Source organism: Ambystoma mexicanum, chromosome 4q (genome assembly GCF_040938575.1).
Source record: "Ambystoma mexicanum isolate Mex_15411 chromosome 4q, UKY_AmexF1_1, whole genome shotgun sequence".
NCBI lineage: Eukaryota > Metazoa > Chordata > Amphibia > Caudata > Ambystomatidae > Ambystoma > Ambystoma mexicanum.
In genome coordinates, this window is record NC_090928.1 from 1231139249 (window position 1) to 1231156335 (window position 17087).

Consider the following 17087-nt stretch of genomic DNA (forward strand, 5'->3'; position numbering starts at 1 on the left):
AATAACATACGCAATAGGCAGCGCTGACAACATGTTTTCTAATGGAATAATAAGAGAAGAGTTTGCATCAAGTGTAGCTTCCACTGAGGCCTGGATCAAATGTCCATTACGGCTCTGGGCGCACCCAAAATGCACTACACATAGGTGCCATGTTTTAGTTAAAAGCATTACACCGGTCCATGGTGGAACTCCCTCACCCTCTTACCTTTAAGTCCCCGAAATCTATGAGATCTGAAAGTACGCCTTCTGACAGTACAACTGTGGGCTATTGTGACCCTTCTTTCTGTTTTGCTGGAAGATCTCATTTATTGTGCTATGGAAATACTGTGAAGATGATTACAGGAGTCATGCGGACCACTCCTTCATGTGACAGCAAGTACTGGGAAGAGGAGGCCCAGAGGGGGCCTAAAGAATTCATCACCAAAACAAAGGACTATCCTACTACGCTGGGGAAGACACAACTTGGTTGGTTAAAAACTGGAAAGGGATTTACAGAAAAACGGTCCCAGTGGTGAAACCTGGCTGTCCCAGGAAACTCAAACCTAGGAAGGCGGAATCCTTGCCGGGAAGCCTGCCCTGAGCCAAGAGGATACCCGAGAGTGGACAGTGGAGTCCTCCAATGTCCCGAGGGGACCTGACCTGTGGAGAAGCTTTGATGAAGTTGAAGGTTGGAGCGACCTAGTAAGGTGGACTGTTCGGTCTATTAACAACGCAGTCACCGAAAGACTCCACAACCACCCACATAGTCGCCCAAACATAGTGGGACCGGAACAAGCAACACAATATCGCAGAACAGACTATAAGTAGCAGAAAGCAGAAAGAGGGGTGCGGTCGGTGCCTGGAAGAAGGGAGAAAACCTCACACCCCAGGAAGAACCGGTAAACTGCCCGGAGAAAATAGAAGGTAACATGAGCTGTGAAAAACCGGTAGGGGTTGTGTTTAAAATACCTCAAAGGTGCATCAGGAGTAATCTTCCTCGTCACAGTGGTTGGTGGAGGAGTACCAAGAGTAACAATTGTCAGTGAGAAGTGCATCGGGAGTGATCTCCCTCACCTCAGTAATTGTTGTAAAGCTGACCACAGCAACGGGAGTGATCTCCCTCGTCTCAGTAATTCTTGTGAAGCTAACCAAAGCCTCAGGAGTAATCTCCTTCGTCTCATGGAATGTGGCAAGGTAAACCAAAGTGAAGTAAACCTTGGGAGCGATCTTCTTCATCCCAGGACATTTTACGAAGTTTGTCAAAGTGTCATTGAACCACAGAAACTAGAAGGTCGTGAAACATTTAAACTAAACCTGAGAGAAGCCTGGAAAGAGGTTCAAAGCTTAATAAGAACTGTTACCAGATATCCAAGTGAACCAGGAGAGGGGAGGCATTATCCTGGTTATATCACACAGTTTGTTAACTAAGAAGTCAGAGCAAAAGATTGGCAAAGGATTGTCAAGCACTTTAATCAGTGGATCAGGAGAAGGGAGGCATTTTCCCATTACTTTACATTCTTGTGGAACATGAACTCTTAGTTAAGTCTTTGAGACTTGTGAAGAATCTGATGGGATTCTCCCCAGAAACCTGGTCTGGCACACTCCTTGAAGACGAAGAGGGCTGAAGATGCATGTAGAAGTAGAGGACAGTCAATTAGGCCTAACAGTCTTTGCCAGGGTAAGGCAATTAGCAGCAATCGCCTGCACCTGAAATCAATTGCCCCACCTAAGAGGCATTAAAGGCAGCAGCAGAAGGAGGAAGGCAAGAGAAGCTGGGAGAGAAGCCAGGAAATGAGCTGGAGCAGGAAGGCCGGCAGTAGTAGAAGGAGAAGAGCACAAGGCTGGCAGTTCATGAGGAAGTGTGATCACTTAAGGGGTTCCGGAACATGGAGAGAGCAGATTTCACCTGCAAGTGGCTGCACTGAGAGAGACGTGCTGAGAGTGAAGCTCTTCCCAGGTGCGCCTAGTGGTTTTAATTGCAGAGACTTGACGGTGCTGAAGCTCGGGGCCCGTAGGAAGAACCAAGCCGAGGGACAGAGGAGTACAGGAGACTCCCAGTTTGCAAGGCCGAATCGGAGACAACCGTGCTGCAGAAGGGTGTGGGTCCCAAGTGTGCCTAAAGTCATAGTAAAAGAAGCAGAAGTCAGGAAGTTAAAGCAGTCCACAACCCCAGTGTTCCTGGAGTCGGTGAGTGAAGCTTGACGTTCAGGTTCACTCTTAAACCCTTGTTGGTAACTGTTACCAGCTCTAAAGTGGCTTGCCTAAGAGTAGAAGCGAGTATTAATTGTTTGTCGTTGTGAAAGCTGTTCTTTATAATGGAAATGTATCACGTGCACGTCTAGTAAAAGCTATAGTGCTTGCGTGTGAAGAAAGCCTTTCATTTTCCATTCTTGAACTTTTAATTATTACTGGAGTGGTCGTGAGTCTCCAATAAAAGGGGCAACATTTTCGAAAGTCTCCGAAAACTCTGAAGCTAACTTTCCCAATTGTTGCAAGACTATACAATATCAAAGAACGGTTGCGTGTGACCAATTACGATTCCCAACCGGAGTAGAAAGTTATGCTGTGGGAAAACAAATGTTTACAGAGTGGTTGTGTATACCTAAACATTGTTTTCTGTTAAAGTCTGAACCTTGTAACACTAAGAACAAATATTCTTTGAATGCAGAAGTTGTAGTAGTAAAAAAAAGAACAAGCATTATCCAAGCCAAGAGGCGAAACCTTTCTATAGTGAAGAAAACCCTGTTAAAATCAATCCACCTAACGGGCGAAGTTGTTAAAGGTCCAGTGTCCTCTGATACAAGTGAGACATTGTTATCTGAAGTTGGAAGTGTGTGTAGAGGAGGTCTCAAATAAAGCCTGCACTCCAGTCGTCCATTTTGAAGTACCAGGAAAGTTTACACCTAGATATGACATATGATGAGCAAATACACCAGCAGAGAGTCGCAGTAGGGCTCTGCCCACTACCTATCAGAAGAGCAATGCCTATTGAAGTCCCATACCCAGAAAACCATGGACAGTAAGGTGCCCATTAAGAAAACCCTACCAGCAAATGAGACAAAATGAAGATCGCCTAAGTACTGTCCCGGAAGAAACCAAAAAAGTCTTAATGGAAGACGAATGGTGACGTCACAAGGACCCGGACAGGCTCACAGATAGAAGAAATGCCGACCTGAGAATGACACAAAGAGAAGAAACGCCAGGAATAAAGAGATTGTGAACCTAAAGTGGAAGAACAATGTTGAAATGCAAAGAAGTTCAAGCTGTAAGCAAGATGAAGATATTCAACCAGTTTACACCAGTAAATATGCTTGGAACCGCGGGAAAGCTAAGAAAACAGTGCAGCTTGCTATGCTAAGTAGAAGAATAGTGCGGCAAGCGCCTTTATACATAATCTACCTCAAAACGAAGCACAGTATTATAAGTGCGATTCCACTTTGCACAAAAAGCAGAATCAACTCAGGTTACTAGAGGCCAAACAAGAAGATTCAAATTCTAGCAACACGAGGAGAGACGGGTGAATAGAAACTCGGCAGATGCAACTTGTGCCAGGTGAGCCAAGGTCATACCAACAGAAGGAACTAACAGTAGATACATATAATTGAAACTTAAGAACAGAATATCCTGTCTCTGAAAGGTCAAGATAAGGAAGCGTAGGCAGGTGGCAAGCTAAATAAGAATCAAATACACAAATTGAGAAGAAACTAGACAAATTCACGGTGTGGGAAGCACGTGACCAGCCGAGCGAGAATAAGGACAGGTTCACACCTACGCTTGGCAGCCTCCCAAGCAGAGATATCAGTACTTTTCCAGACAGAAGATGCAGTTTCGACTCATAATTGACACATAGTTGCTGAAGCAATGATTGATTGTAACCTTAATTGGAGGAAGGCCGGGTAACTGAGGGGCACCTCGCACCTGGCTGACCGTTCTGCGTGCTGCTAAGCAAAGTGGAAATGTATGCATTGGGTTGGTGCCAACCCAATCACAATGGACCAAATAATCTAGGGTCCTATAGTTAGTAGAACCAATGAGACGTCATACTTTTAGTGGCGTTTTCAGTAGTAATTTTTGAAGGTAGGGCTCAGATGCCCACCTGACAGTGTTTACCCAATCCCCGCACTCCGTTACCATATACAGATATAGTACCTATATTAAAGTTACCTTTTCCTAACCAATAGAATTTCATGTTAACTTTTGAGTGTTACATGTCAATTATGACGAGTTTTGAGTATAAATGTTACAACTTGTATGACGTTCGTTGGAGTTGAAGCGAGAAGGACGATCGCATCACTGCTGATTTCCATGACTCCCCGTTTTTTTAACTTGTCTTTAAACGGACTCCCTTTGCCAAACCATTGAGTTGTACTTATTGGTTGGTGTTGGAGTAATAAATCTGCATCCCATCCATCTCAAGGGTGCAGCTATCTTGTCTTTAAGTACCTCGGAGCAAACATCGGCTCTATGGGCCGGCCGGGGTTCTCCACAGTACACTTGGTAGCAGAGATTGATGGTTATCGATTATCGATTATTGATTAGAATAAGACACCCAGTGACCGTCGATATAAAGTAACTCTAGGTCTTCAGCAATATCACAAGTCCTTTGCCATTCGGCCGAGTAGACCGTGAAGCTCCCCGTACACAGTGGTAGTGTAAGAAAAACTGCAGACCAGGGTCTGAAGGGACCCGTGTTCCCCACATTATCCCTTCCCATTCCTATGGGAAGCTGAGCGGGTGAAAAGCCGAAGAAGGCGGTAACAGAGGCGGTGATCCCGAAGGTCCAGAGAGGAAATATGAGAATGGTGAGTAAAAAAGATTGAATGTTTTGGCAAAAGTGCATGCTTTAGAACGAGTAAAGGGAAAAGGTAACGGAGGGCGGTGGGAAAACAAAATATAGTTAGACGTAGAGAAGAATGTATATATATATATATATATATATATAATAGGGAATAATGACTCGAGAATAATAAAGTAAATAAAGGATCACTAGGGAGGACACCCGAGAAGAGAGAGGTTACCAGGGAGGACGCTCGAGAAGTGAGAGGATTTACCTTATTCCTATGCTTTTAATACAAGCGGCTAGAAGAAACGTGTACCCATAGTCCCGAAGAAAGGGGAACAAATAGACTACCACAGCGATTAAATACGCCGTGAAAGGGGTACGTTTAGACTCAATGAAGGGGTAATGATTAGAGGCAGAGATATCTGTGACCAGCTGGTGTTCGTCTAGTCTGTTAAGGGTCTGTCTTACATGTTTTTTGTTGTGATGTCATACATCGAAACATTTTCTTGAGAAAACTGATTTAAATTTTATGCGATTGCATAGCTGTGATAATATTGCATATGAATTGATATTTCTTGAGTAAAATTGAAGGTATAAAATTTAGTGAAAAATTGAGATTGGAGCTTGCAGTGTTTGGTGCTCGCTCATATTGTTGGAACTGTTTAAATCACGCGAAAGTATTGACAAGTGTTATATAAGAGTAAAGGGAACAGATTTAAGCATGGAAGACATAACTCCATTGACACACTTATGCAAACAGTTGCCAAAACACGCACCCAAACTGAAGAAATACAGTGCAGAGTGGGTTAAAGGAACCGCCCACAAAATCTTTAGTCCATGGCCACAAGGTGGGTCCTTATCTAAAGCTGTCTTGCAACATATGATGACATACTTGCATGCCACCTACACGGGATAAAAATTAGACAAACGCCTAGCTATTTTAGAACTTTGGAAAATGTATGAACAAGAAAAGGGAGAGGAGCCGCCAATAGATTGGATACTTATGCACAGAGGTGCCTACCGTGCCACCCGCCCCATCCGAAACGAAAGTTGAAGAAAGTAAAGACGAGGGATTATACCCGCTGAGAGAACTTAAAGCAGCCACGGGGTACAGCAATCCCGCAAATGAATCACCTACGCAAAGTAATGACAGAAATCAAGGGAAAGATAAGGATAAGGATATTACCTCCACAGTCCCACGGGACAAGGGGAGAGGCGATGACGACAGAAGAGACCAGGCACAGACAAGTGCATCTATCGACAAAGAGAGAGAAGGGAAAAGATGGAAGGGAAACAAAGATAGAACTGATGAGATAGCATTCGCAAAAAACAAATGGATGGGAGGGCAAATTTTATTGAAACTTGATGGCAAAGGCATTGATAACGCAAAACAAAAGGAGAGGTTAGATGATGTACAGAGAAAGGGGAAAGAGAAAGAGTCAAGAGACGAAAGAATAAGAAAGAAAAACAGACAAAGGCGAGAACAGCTATATCGCAAAGAACAAGAAAGTCAGCTCGATCGCAAACCAAGCGCAGCCAATGATCAATACAGACAGGAGCAGCAAAGGTCAGAGGAAGAGCAAAGCATACATGAGAAAAGAATAAAGAGACAAAGAGATGAGGAAATTCGAAGGGCAGATGAACGTAGTCATGAAAAGAAAAAAGAAGAAGAGTCAGAGAAGAGGCGAGGAAATGCAAAGAATTTGATGACGATGTAGAACGTAAGCGAAGACAGAGAGCACGCAATCTTGAATATCTGGGGAGAGAGGTTAAAAAAACAGATCCAGTAGTAGACTGGGAAGATATCGAAGACATTTTTCCTGCGTACGATTCAGTACTAGGCACGTCGAGGGCAAATATGGAAGATGACATCGACATCAGAAGCATCGGAGAAACGATCAACAGAATATATGATGAAATGGGATTAGAACAAACACCCCAAGGGGAGGGGGAAGACGAGCGCCTGGAGAGCACTCAGCTGTACGACACTGAGGATGTCTCCTGAAGTAGTGGGAATAGAGAACTATCCCTGGATAGACTAGAAATAAGTAGGAGTAAAGAAGATGCAAGAAGTTGCACAAGTTGGGCACAGACAATGTCTGACTCAGAAAGGGAGGAGCACGAGGAAAACGAGGAAGAGAGACGGAGCGAAAGACGAATCCCAAGGGAAAAAGGAATAAGATGGTCAGACACTAGCGAGTCTGCACCGAGGGTATCGGAGTCAGCCACGCCGTATGACCGACATGAAGAAGTATCTCACGGTCAGAGGGGGGTATCTTTACCGCCCTACATGGACAGACTTAGGTCCCTACCAGGCAGGCGACGATGCAGAAATATTACCCCTGCCATAGATAGAAGAACCATGAGGGAAGAGAGAGAGAACTATACGTCCCAATTTCCGTTACTCGAGAAAGGGGGAGTAAGACCATTTGAAGAACAAGCTTCCAATGCTGACATCGGGAGCCGGAAAGTGGATACACGAGTTGGAAAAGATGACAGGAGGGAACACGTTAGCTATAGGGGACCTCAAAGGTCTCCTAATCGCCATACTTGGTGAGAGAGCAGACAATGTGTGGACACGGGCAGGCTACCCTGGTGTAACCACAATTAATACCGCGCATGACAGAGCTCCATTTAACAACTGCAGAGCCGCAGTATGGAAAGCGATACGAGTGCTGTATCCAGACACTTCTGATATGGGAGCTATAATGACACAAAAAATGAAGGACTCTGAGGATTCGTTAATTTATATACAGAATTCTCAAGGCACATGGGTACTCGAGACTCATGAATCTTGGACGAAATCTATACCTGTGTTCTACCATATATTTTGCCAAGGGCTGCCAGAGCCGGTACAGAAACAGCTCAAGAAATTGGTAGGAATTGAGGCTAAACATTGGGCAGAAATACAGCTGACCATCACACACTATTGCAGACTGCTGCAAGAAAAGAATCGCAAAAAGGAAGCTGCTCGAAAGGGTGAGGAAGCAAAATTGGTGCAGAAGAAATTGTCAAGGTATGCTCTTGAGGGAGCCATGATAACTAGCACAGCTGAACCAAGCATGCAGCAGGTGACTAATCCACAGCAGAATAATCAGGGCAATACAGGGTTTTATCCATGGGGAAGAGGATTTAGGGGCAGAGGAAGGCAAAGCAATCAGGGAGGCTTTCAGAATAACCAAGGAGGTTTCCAGAATATGCAAAATGGCAATCAAGATATGTGAAATGGGCAAATGATCTGACCACCACCAGTATGTTGGTTGTGTGGGATGACAGGGCATTTAGCGCACACATGCAGAACCAAGGCATGATGCAGAACAGCCAAGGGACAGTAGCAGGCATGGCAAATCCACCTGCAGTTTTCAGCAAGGTGTTGCACAAAATCACACAGTGCAACAACAAGCACCAGGAGTGCAACAAGGCGTGCAACCTCAGAATATGGGGATTTTTCCACAAGGACATTCCCAGCAGGCACCGATGCAATTGTCACAGACGATGAGCACAGGGCAAACCACCAACTCTGGAATGGGAAGTAACAATGGGAGTGGGGGAAATCAACCATCACACAGTGGGCCAAAATTGTATAAGGACTAGGACAGCTCACTGGGAACCCTGATGTGTTCTATCCTATCAGTGACACCAGACCCTCACAGGGTACCTAGGGTGGATGTTGTTATAGGGGATAAAGAGTATTCCTTCCTAGTTGACACAGGTGCAACACGCTCGTGCATATGTGAAGGCAAGTTTTCCTTGTCCGGCGAGTCCATAAATACTCAGAGTTTCACAGGAGCTACAAGTCTTGTTCCCTTCACACATGCACTTCCAGTCTCCATAGGAGAATGTGAAATGAATGTGCCTTTACTGTATTCACGTCAAACCCTAGTAAACATTTTGGGTCGAGATTTAATGACCAAGTTAAACATGACAATCTCGTTCACGGAGGAGGACATAGTATGTTCAACTCCAGGAATGCACTATTCAAAAGTATGCGAAAAAATCAGAGCATATGCGGGACACACAGCCATGAGGGCTATACCATTAGAGCCAGAAATATTTGCATATGGTATGCGTTTACTTATGGCAGGACTACCAGGCCTTGCAGACCGAATCATGAGAACCACAGATGAGTGTCTATTTAGACCAAGAATACCAATGCATGAGGAAAAGGGACAAGTATTGCCCTCAATGATACACACAGCTGCAGTACGAGGGAGAATGGCCTTGATTGATGGTTATGATGACGAGGGCCGACAATGATGCACGGTAATCGCCATTGAAGAAGGATATCGATTGACTGACGTCACTGATGATGATCTGTTTGAAGAGCAAGCAGATTTGGGAGAGACAATAGTGGAAGTGAGTCTCACCTTTTGGGTGAAAATGATCAGAAGAGAAGTGCCCCAGAGAATGATGTTGGCACGAAATGGTCCTAAATACTTTGATGACGACATGGCCCAGGTTCCTGTCTCAGTGTGGACCACAGGCCCCTATGACGTAGGCCTCTTGAAAGGGGTAGGAGAAGTGAAAATTAAACTGAAACCAGGAGCAATTCTACCAAAAGCCCGACAATATCCCATGTCCAGAGAGGCAGATGAGGGGATTGGTAAGACAATTTCTGCAATGATGGAGCAAGGTATCTTAGTGATGTCAGAGTTGTCATGCAATACCACGGTTTATCTGATCAAAAAATCAAAGGAAGGGTCTTGGCGTTTAATCCAAGATCTAAGGCCAATAAATGATATTGTTGAGGCCGAGTTCCCTCTAGTCCCTAACCCGGCTACAATTGTATGTAATATACCCGTTGAGGCAAAATATTTCACAGTGATTGACTTGAAAAATGCGTTTTTCTCAATCCTGTTGAACCATGGCTCACAAGATCTGACGTCATTCACATTCAGACAGATGCGTCTGAAAAGCATGAGGCTACCCCAGGGGTATTGCGAGTCTCCATCTATTTTGAACAGAGTCCTGCTGATGGACTTAAGCAATATAGCATTAAAAAGTGTTGTCCTGCAATATGTGGATGACATCTTGATCTGCAGCGCGACACAGGAGCAATTCAGGCACGATTCTGTTCAGCTATTGGCTATACTGGCTGAGAAAGGATAAGGTTGACAAGGAGAAGCTACAATATTGTCAACAGGAAGTGGTGTATATAGGCCAGCTAATCTCACATGAGGGAAAGAGAGTGACCCCAAAAAGGGCTGAAGCCATACTGAACACGGCTAAGCCACACACAATAAAACAGATGCAGAGCTTTTTAGGCCTATGCAACTATGTCAGAGCATGGGTCTTCGATTATAGCTCTTACACTAAGCCTTTACTTCAGGCCCTAAAGAAGGCCCAAGTAACGAAAGAAAAGATCGAATTGGTCTGAGACCGTGGAGAAAGGATTTGCTGAACTCAAAAAAGCTATTTGCACAGCACCAGTTCCAGGGATTCCCAATTACGCAGAGGAATTTTACCTGTTTTCGCACACAAATGGCAGCGTTATGACGGCAGTGCTCACACAGAAAACCACATTGGGGTACAAGCCCCTGGCATACTATAGCGGAAATTTGGACCCAGTAATGAGAGGTCATTTCCTGTGCGAACCAAGTGTAGCTGCCGCAGCGTTCGCCATAGAGAAGGCTACAACCGTTGTGATGGGATGCTCCATGACGTTGTACGTCGAGCACTCATTATTTGCCATTCTAGAGAAACCAAAGGGCACATTGACATCTCAGAGAGCTTCTGCTTATGAAGTGATCATATCAAATCCATCGATTAAGGTAGTCCAATGTAATATAGTGAACCCAGCTACACCTAGAGCAGAGTCAGTCACTGAAGGAGAGCCAATACATGACTGTGCTAACTATGAAGAATTCTATGACGAAATTCCCACTGGGAAAGAAAAGGCCTTTGCAGAAGGAGAGAGTGCTTTATTGACGGTTCTTCGAGGATCGATCAAAGTGACAGACAAAGATATACAGGCGTTGCTGTGATGAAGCACACAGCAAAGGGAGAATTTCGAGTACTTATTAGTACATGAATACAATCTCATTATTCAGCACAGGCTGCAGAATTATTGGCGTTGATACTCGCCATTGAGAATCACGCAGACCAGGAAGTAACGGTGTACAGTGACTCTGCCTATGGGACGTTGACAGTGCGCGAAGGTTTAGCGCGCTGGAAAAGGATGGGCTATCTCCGAGCAGACAGCACGCCAGTACAGCATGCAGCCTATTGGATAGGCTGATCAAGGCACTACATCTACCAGTGGGCATAGCGGTCGTAAAATGCGCCGCCCACATGAAGGGGACAGATTTTATCTCACACGGAAATCGCGCAGCAGACACGGAAGCCAATCGTATAGCATCCAAAAATAAGACCATCATGGAAGTGGAAGTTATCCATGCCAATGAGCGAATGATGGTTGCACGGATTGCACCTGAAAGTTACAGTAATTTGGGGCAAACACAGCTAATGGAACTCCAAGGGGAGGCACCACAGGAGGAAAAGAATTTTTGGAAACGTTGAGGGTGTTCTTTAAACCCCTCTGACAGCTTGTGGCGACAAGACAGCACTGGTAAACCGGTGATGCCCGTAGCCCTATTGAAAATAGCACTGGAGCAGTTGCATTACCCGGCGCACATGACCAAAGGCAATCTAGCAGCAACACTCGCAGAAGACTGGTTCATACCGAATTTAACCAAGCATGTTGCATTTTTCATAGTAAACTGTATAATTTGCCAACAATTCACAACTGGTGACACATCAAAAGTAATGAGAGGAGTCATCCCCAGGCCAAATGGACCTTTTCAGCACTTGCATGTCGATTACGCCAACATGATTCAAGTATGTAACGGTACAGATACTTAATTGTTGTGGTGTGTCCATTCTCTAGATGGATTGAGGCAGGTCCTTGTACACACTCAGACTCTACCTGGCTCACACTCAGGCCACATTTTTAGTGAGGGAAGTGTTTCCCAGGTGGGGGGTGTGCGGGGTAAGGAGATCAGATAATGGCCCTGACTTTATTAATGCAATATTCGAACAGATTAGCTTGCTGCTTGGTATAAACCACAAGTTTTCGTCGGCGTATCATCCGCAAGGTAATGGGATCTGTGAGAAGCTCAACAGCTTGTTAAAGGAAAGGATAGCCAAGTTGAAGCTTACTCTAAAGAAGGGGTGGTTGCACTGCCTTCCTTTGGCACTGTATGCACTCCGGAACCAACCCGGTTCTGACCATAATCTTATGCCACACAATATAGCCACAGGAAGAATGAGAACTCCCCTGACACCCCGAGATAGAGCTAGATGTGATGCCCAGTCAACAGGAGAAATTTTAGGGTCTGAGATGGAAAACTACCTGAACAGTGTACTCGGGGGCGAGATATTCACCGACGGGCCCATAGGTCAGTGCTCACCCTCTAGCACCTGTAAAACAAGACAGCTGCACCATGTGAGGAATGGGGGTGCAGGATTCACTTACTCCAACACGACTCAATAAGGAGGACTCAGTATTTTGGCAAAGGGAAGTCAGTTTAATGACAAGTACATCAAACAGAGAAACAATTGGGAATCAGCATTGTTGTGATCACCAGTCTCGCTCCAACTTCCTCGAACTTCAGCCAAACAGCAATAGTTATAGGCAAAACTCGTCATCACTGACGTCTAACTCTACAAATGCGTCATGCAATATAATTGGTTAGGAAAAGTAACTTAAGTATAGGTGTTATATCTGTATATGGTAACAGAGCATGCGGATTGGATAACTCTTATTGGGTGGGCGTCTACGCCCAACCCTCTACATCACACGTGATAGACGCCACTACAACTACGACGTCCCATTGGTTCTAGTATCTATAGGACCTTAGATTACATGGTCCATTGTGATTGGGCAGGTTACACCCCTAGACATAAATCCCAATTTTAATTAACAGCATGCAGAATGGACACCCATGTGCCTGCTGTCCCAAGATTCACCCTGCCTCCTTTCCATCAATCAGTATCTTAGGGCTATGTGTCAATTAGTTGGCTGGGTATGGCCTCGAAACTGTAGCCTCTTATCTGGAGAAGGTATCGCTCCTGGTACCTCGAATTGGGGGAAAGGGGTGCAGGTCCTGCTCGGGACCTCCTCTACACTCCCCCCTCTGGTCGGTTCATCGACCACTTCTGCTATTTCTTTTGTATTTATTTCCTTAGTTTCTTCAGTGTCCTGTTCATCGTCTTCAAGGTTTGTACATGATGGTGTGAATGTGTGAGTCTTTGGAGTCCATATTTTTATCACACCCTTCAAATGTCCTGCGGTTTTTACATGTTCATCTTTATTCCATGTCATCAGCTGGCATAGTCCATTTGGGCTGCAATAGATCAAATTTCCTTCATACTTTCCTCGTTTCCTGGGATATGTGAATTGTGTTCCTTCTGGCGCAAATTCACTGGCCTTCACAAAGTCTCTTATTTCTTCATCAGTCAGATCTCTGGGGTTCCATCCTGGTTCAACATCGACCATTATTTTCATCCCAATGGCTTTCTTTGCAGTTTTCTGGCACTGTGTGATGATTATCTTAATAACACAGAATCCTAGCAGTACCATTGCTAGTAAGGCTCCCAGAAACTTGAATATATCCGCCATCCATTGTGGGACCCATGGGAACAGGGCTCCAAACCAGCTGTCGTTGTCCACCTCATCACTTTCATCGATCATCTGGTTCTTCAGGGTTGTCAACATACCTATGGCTTCTGTTAGGGTTCCATTTTCTTCATCGTGCAATGGTATAAATGTAACACAAATCTCCGATTTTTGCGCAAACACCTCCATCCATTGCTGTGATCATGTCTAGTACATATCTGTCTGGAGGGTCATCAGTCAGATGGCTCTTAGTTCCTCTTTGATCGCGTTAAATCCCTTTATAGTAGAGTTGATGGTCTGCAGTAACTCCGATCTGGTTATCTGCAACCATTTAGCACTCACTCCAACTTGGATGTGCGGCAGGAGTAGTGTTGTGAATACTGTTGAGGTGAGGCTGAACAGGTGTGCTTGTACAGGATCGCATGGAATGCCTCTTCTGATTTGGCTGAAAAGTAATTTTCTCTCTTCATCCTAGATACTAGTTCCACAGATCTCCTTTTTCTGAGATGGGCATCTGCCTTAGGGAAACTGTCCAAATTCAGGTCATTTTTTGGGACCACTAGTGCGGGAACGTGGACGTTCACCAGTGTGCATATGCCTCCCCAGTTCTTCGGTAGCCTTATATATGCCTTGGATCCACACGCCCAGTAATGGTCCATAATGACTGTGGTTCCTTGTGCCATTCCTGGAGCTTCAAAGATTCGTCCGGAGTTTACATTCTCTCCCATCTTCCTCGTGCCATTACTTCTGAAGCATAGTTTCAGGCTTTCCAGTGGTACTATTTGCAGGGGTCCTCCTCTGTATTCAACCCATGTCAGCAGCTTTACCAACTTTAGCCATAGAGGTTTGCATAACCTCTGCAAATTCTCTTTTGCTTCTCTGCAGGCTCCAAGGACCATCCAAGCTTGGGAGATTACTACTCCTTCTTCCCATCCATCTGGGGAAACCACTGTTCCCTAAATCTGCATTTGGCCTCTCTTCTTCCAAATTTGAGCCTCTTTTGCAGTTTTTCCTTGAACCTTTAGTCTCGGGTTTATTTCCCATCTTATCCCTGATCATTTGACGCCAGGGTTTTCGTATCTGATCACTTGATTCCTGATGTGCGCCCTGTTTCTTGTTTTGATGTCCTGGACGTAGCCATCTTCATCCGGGTAGTCCTTTTCAGTGGCCCAGATCAATGAGGGTCTCTCCCCATAAATTGTCCTCTGGTGTTGCACATTGGTATGTGTGACATACAGTGTGCTGTGGGGACATCAATTTCTACAGCTACAAAGATCTTGTATTTTCACATGCTGTATGGTAAGAGTGCACAGACGAAGCATTCTCCTTCTGATTGCCTTTGTCCTATTTCCTTCATGCGCTGATACCATATGTTGTTTCCGAGATGGGCTGTGCTGTCCAGGTAATCATTGAGTTCATTGTTATCTTCGTGTGGGCTCCTCTTGATTCTCAGCGTTCTTCTGTAGTTTGCTATAACTATGTCTCTAAATACGTCTGTGCTGCTTTTCCACTTTTTCCTTGTGTTGGAGCTGGCGTACTTGCTGTTATAGTCTCTGTAGTTCTATTTTTCAGCCCCTCGTGCAGTTTCTTTGCTCTAACTATGAATGGGAACAAATAATCTAACAGCATTTGCATTTTCTCTGTGAGTTTCTTTGTGGCTACTTCTGTTCTTTTGAGGGATTTTGCTATGCCCTCTCACTTTGGTTTCTCACTTGGTTCTTCTTGATTGCTTCCACTATTCTCTGGGGCTGGTCGTTCGGTAGGTAGTTTCTCCTTCTCTGTTGCCCTTGTTTGAGGCCCTGTTGCCAATGACCCTTGCCCTTTTTCATGTGTGTGCGTGCGTGCAGTGGTCAGTGCTATATTTTCATTCATTCCGTGCTGACCCTGTCTCCAGCCTTTTTCTTCATTCATTACCTCAAGTGTGTATGAATCACTGCTAATTACATAAATTACATTTAATTTTAGTTCATTAACTTTACCATCAGTTTTCCTTGGGACTGGGATAATTATATATGGCCTGGGTGCTTTCGTGAGACCCATGCGTTCATCATCTGGTGGGTGCACTGAAATTGGGACACTTCGTGCACCAATAAAAAAAGCAGTTCGAATAGTCAAAGATAAAAACACAATGATAATTACTAAGCATATACATATTATAGACTTGTAAGATAGCTGGCAGCATTTCCTTCCGGGGAAGCGGGGCGCCCCTCTGCTGTTGGTAAAACTAAGTTACTGTTCTGGTCCCCCATTTCGACCAAGTCCATAGTCAGTTATTTATTCCTTTTCTTGCTCTGATCTCGTAGCTCAAGAGTTCATTAATTCTAAAGTGACAAGTGCTTTCCAAGTGTCCCCCCTCTTCCGGGGATGACGGTAATCTCTGGGTATGCAGTACAGTTCCTTTTGCTAGACTATGGAAAAAGGTTAGGCTAGCAACTTTGGTACATCACATTCATTATGCATATCTATAGTCGGAACTGCTAAAAAGCCCACAAAAATAGAATGTTGTAAAAACAAAAATAAAAATAAAAGTAAACATGGAAAAATAAGAAAAAATAAGAAAAAATAGAAAAAGCAAGAAGAAAAATAAGATGGTGTAGTTCTCGTTTCTGCTCTTCTCGGTCTGTCATTCGGCGGAAAATAAGACACTATGGGCCTCATCATGAGTCTGGCAGTAACCCTTAAATGCGGCGGTAGTGATATTACTGCTGCATTTAAGGGTCCGCCAGATCATGGTTTTGGCGGATTTCCCCCCTGCTCTGAGCTGGGGGGAAATCCGTGGCAAAATTGCCGATTTTCGGCGCGATTACCTCCGGCGGGAAATCCGCCGGCAGTAATAGCGCAAATTTTCCCCATTGGGCCCAATGGGGAATGAGGAATTCCCAAATGGGCCCAATGGGGAATGGGCAATAACCCTTCTGCCAAACCCGTGACCCGGCACTAATAGCGCCGGGGGTTTGGCGGTAGGGCTATTAGCGCCGGCGCTAATAGCGCCGGCGTTACCTCCCAACTCCTGATGCGGCCTTTTGTCTCTTTCTCTCTGTCTTTCCCACGGCGGAAAATTGAAGAACTGTGTCTCTGTCCCTCGGATCTGTCCCTCGGCGGAAAGTCTCAATGGAATCTTCTCAAATATTCCCGCTGGAAGTTAGATAGCTCCACCTGGAGCATGATTCAGTGGAGGAGAGTGCCCATGTGTGGGGTATTGGCTGGATCTCTAAGGAAGGTGATGACTTCAACATATGTAGGCCTCCCCACCAATATCGGATAGTCTGTGACCAGTCCGAACAAAACGTTATGCGCCAGCGGGATGTCCTCGGGTGATAGGAACGTTTGGCCTGTTTGGCTGGGTCCTGGTCACAAGCTTTTCTTTTGATTCGAACAGTCTCTGCACTTCCCTGTTGCGTGGATTGCCACTAGGTAGTTTAGCTTAGTCCACAGCTGGTTTAATCTTTCTATATTTCTTGGATCTCTGATGAATGTGCGTGTGTCAGTTGTTCTCCCGACGAGTCTCGGGCATTTCTCAATTATTCGAAAGAACAAAGTGAAGGTGAGCTCTTCAATGTCTGCTGGTGGTGGAAGCATTTGTGTCCTTTTCACTGTGCTCGGGCAGCTCAGCAAAGGCTTCTGCAGTTGGGAGATTATTTCCTTGTTCGCAGGTTCTCGAATAAAGTCTGTGACACTGGTTTCTCTCCCTATGAGCGACGGATATGA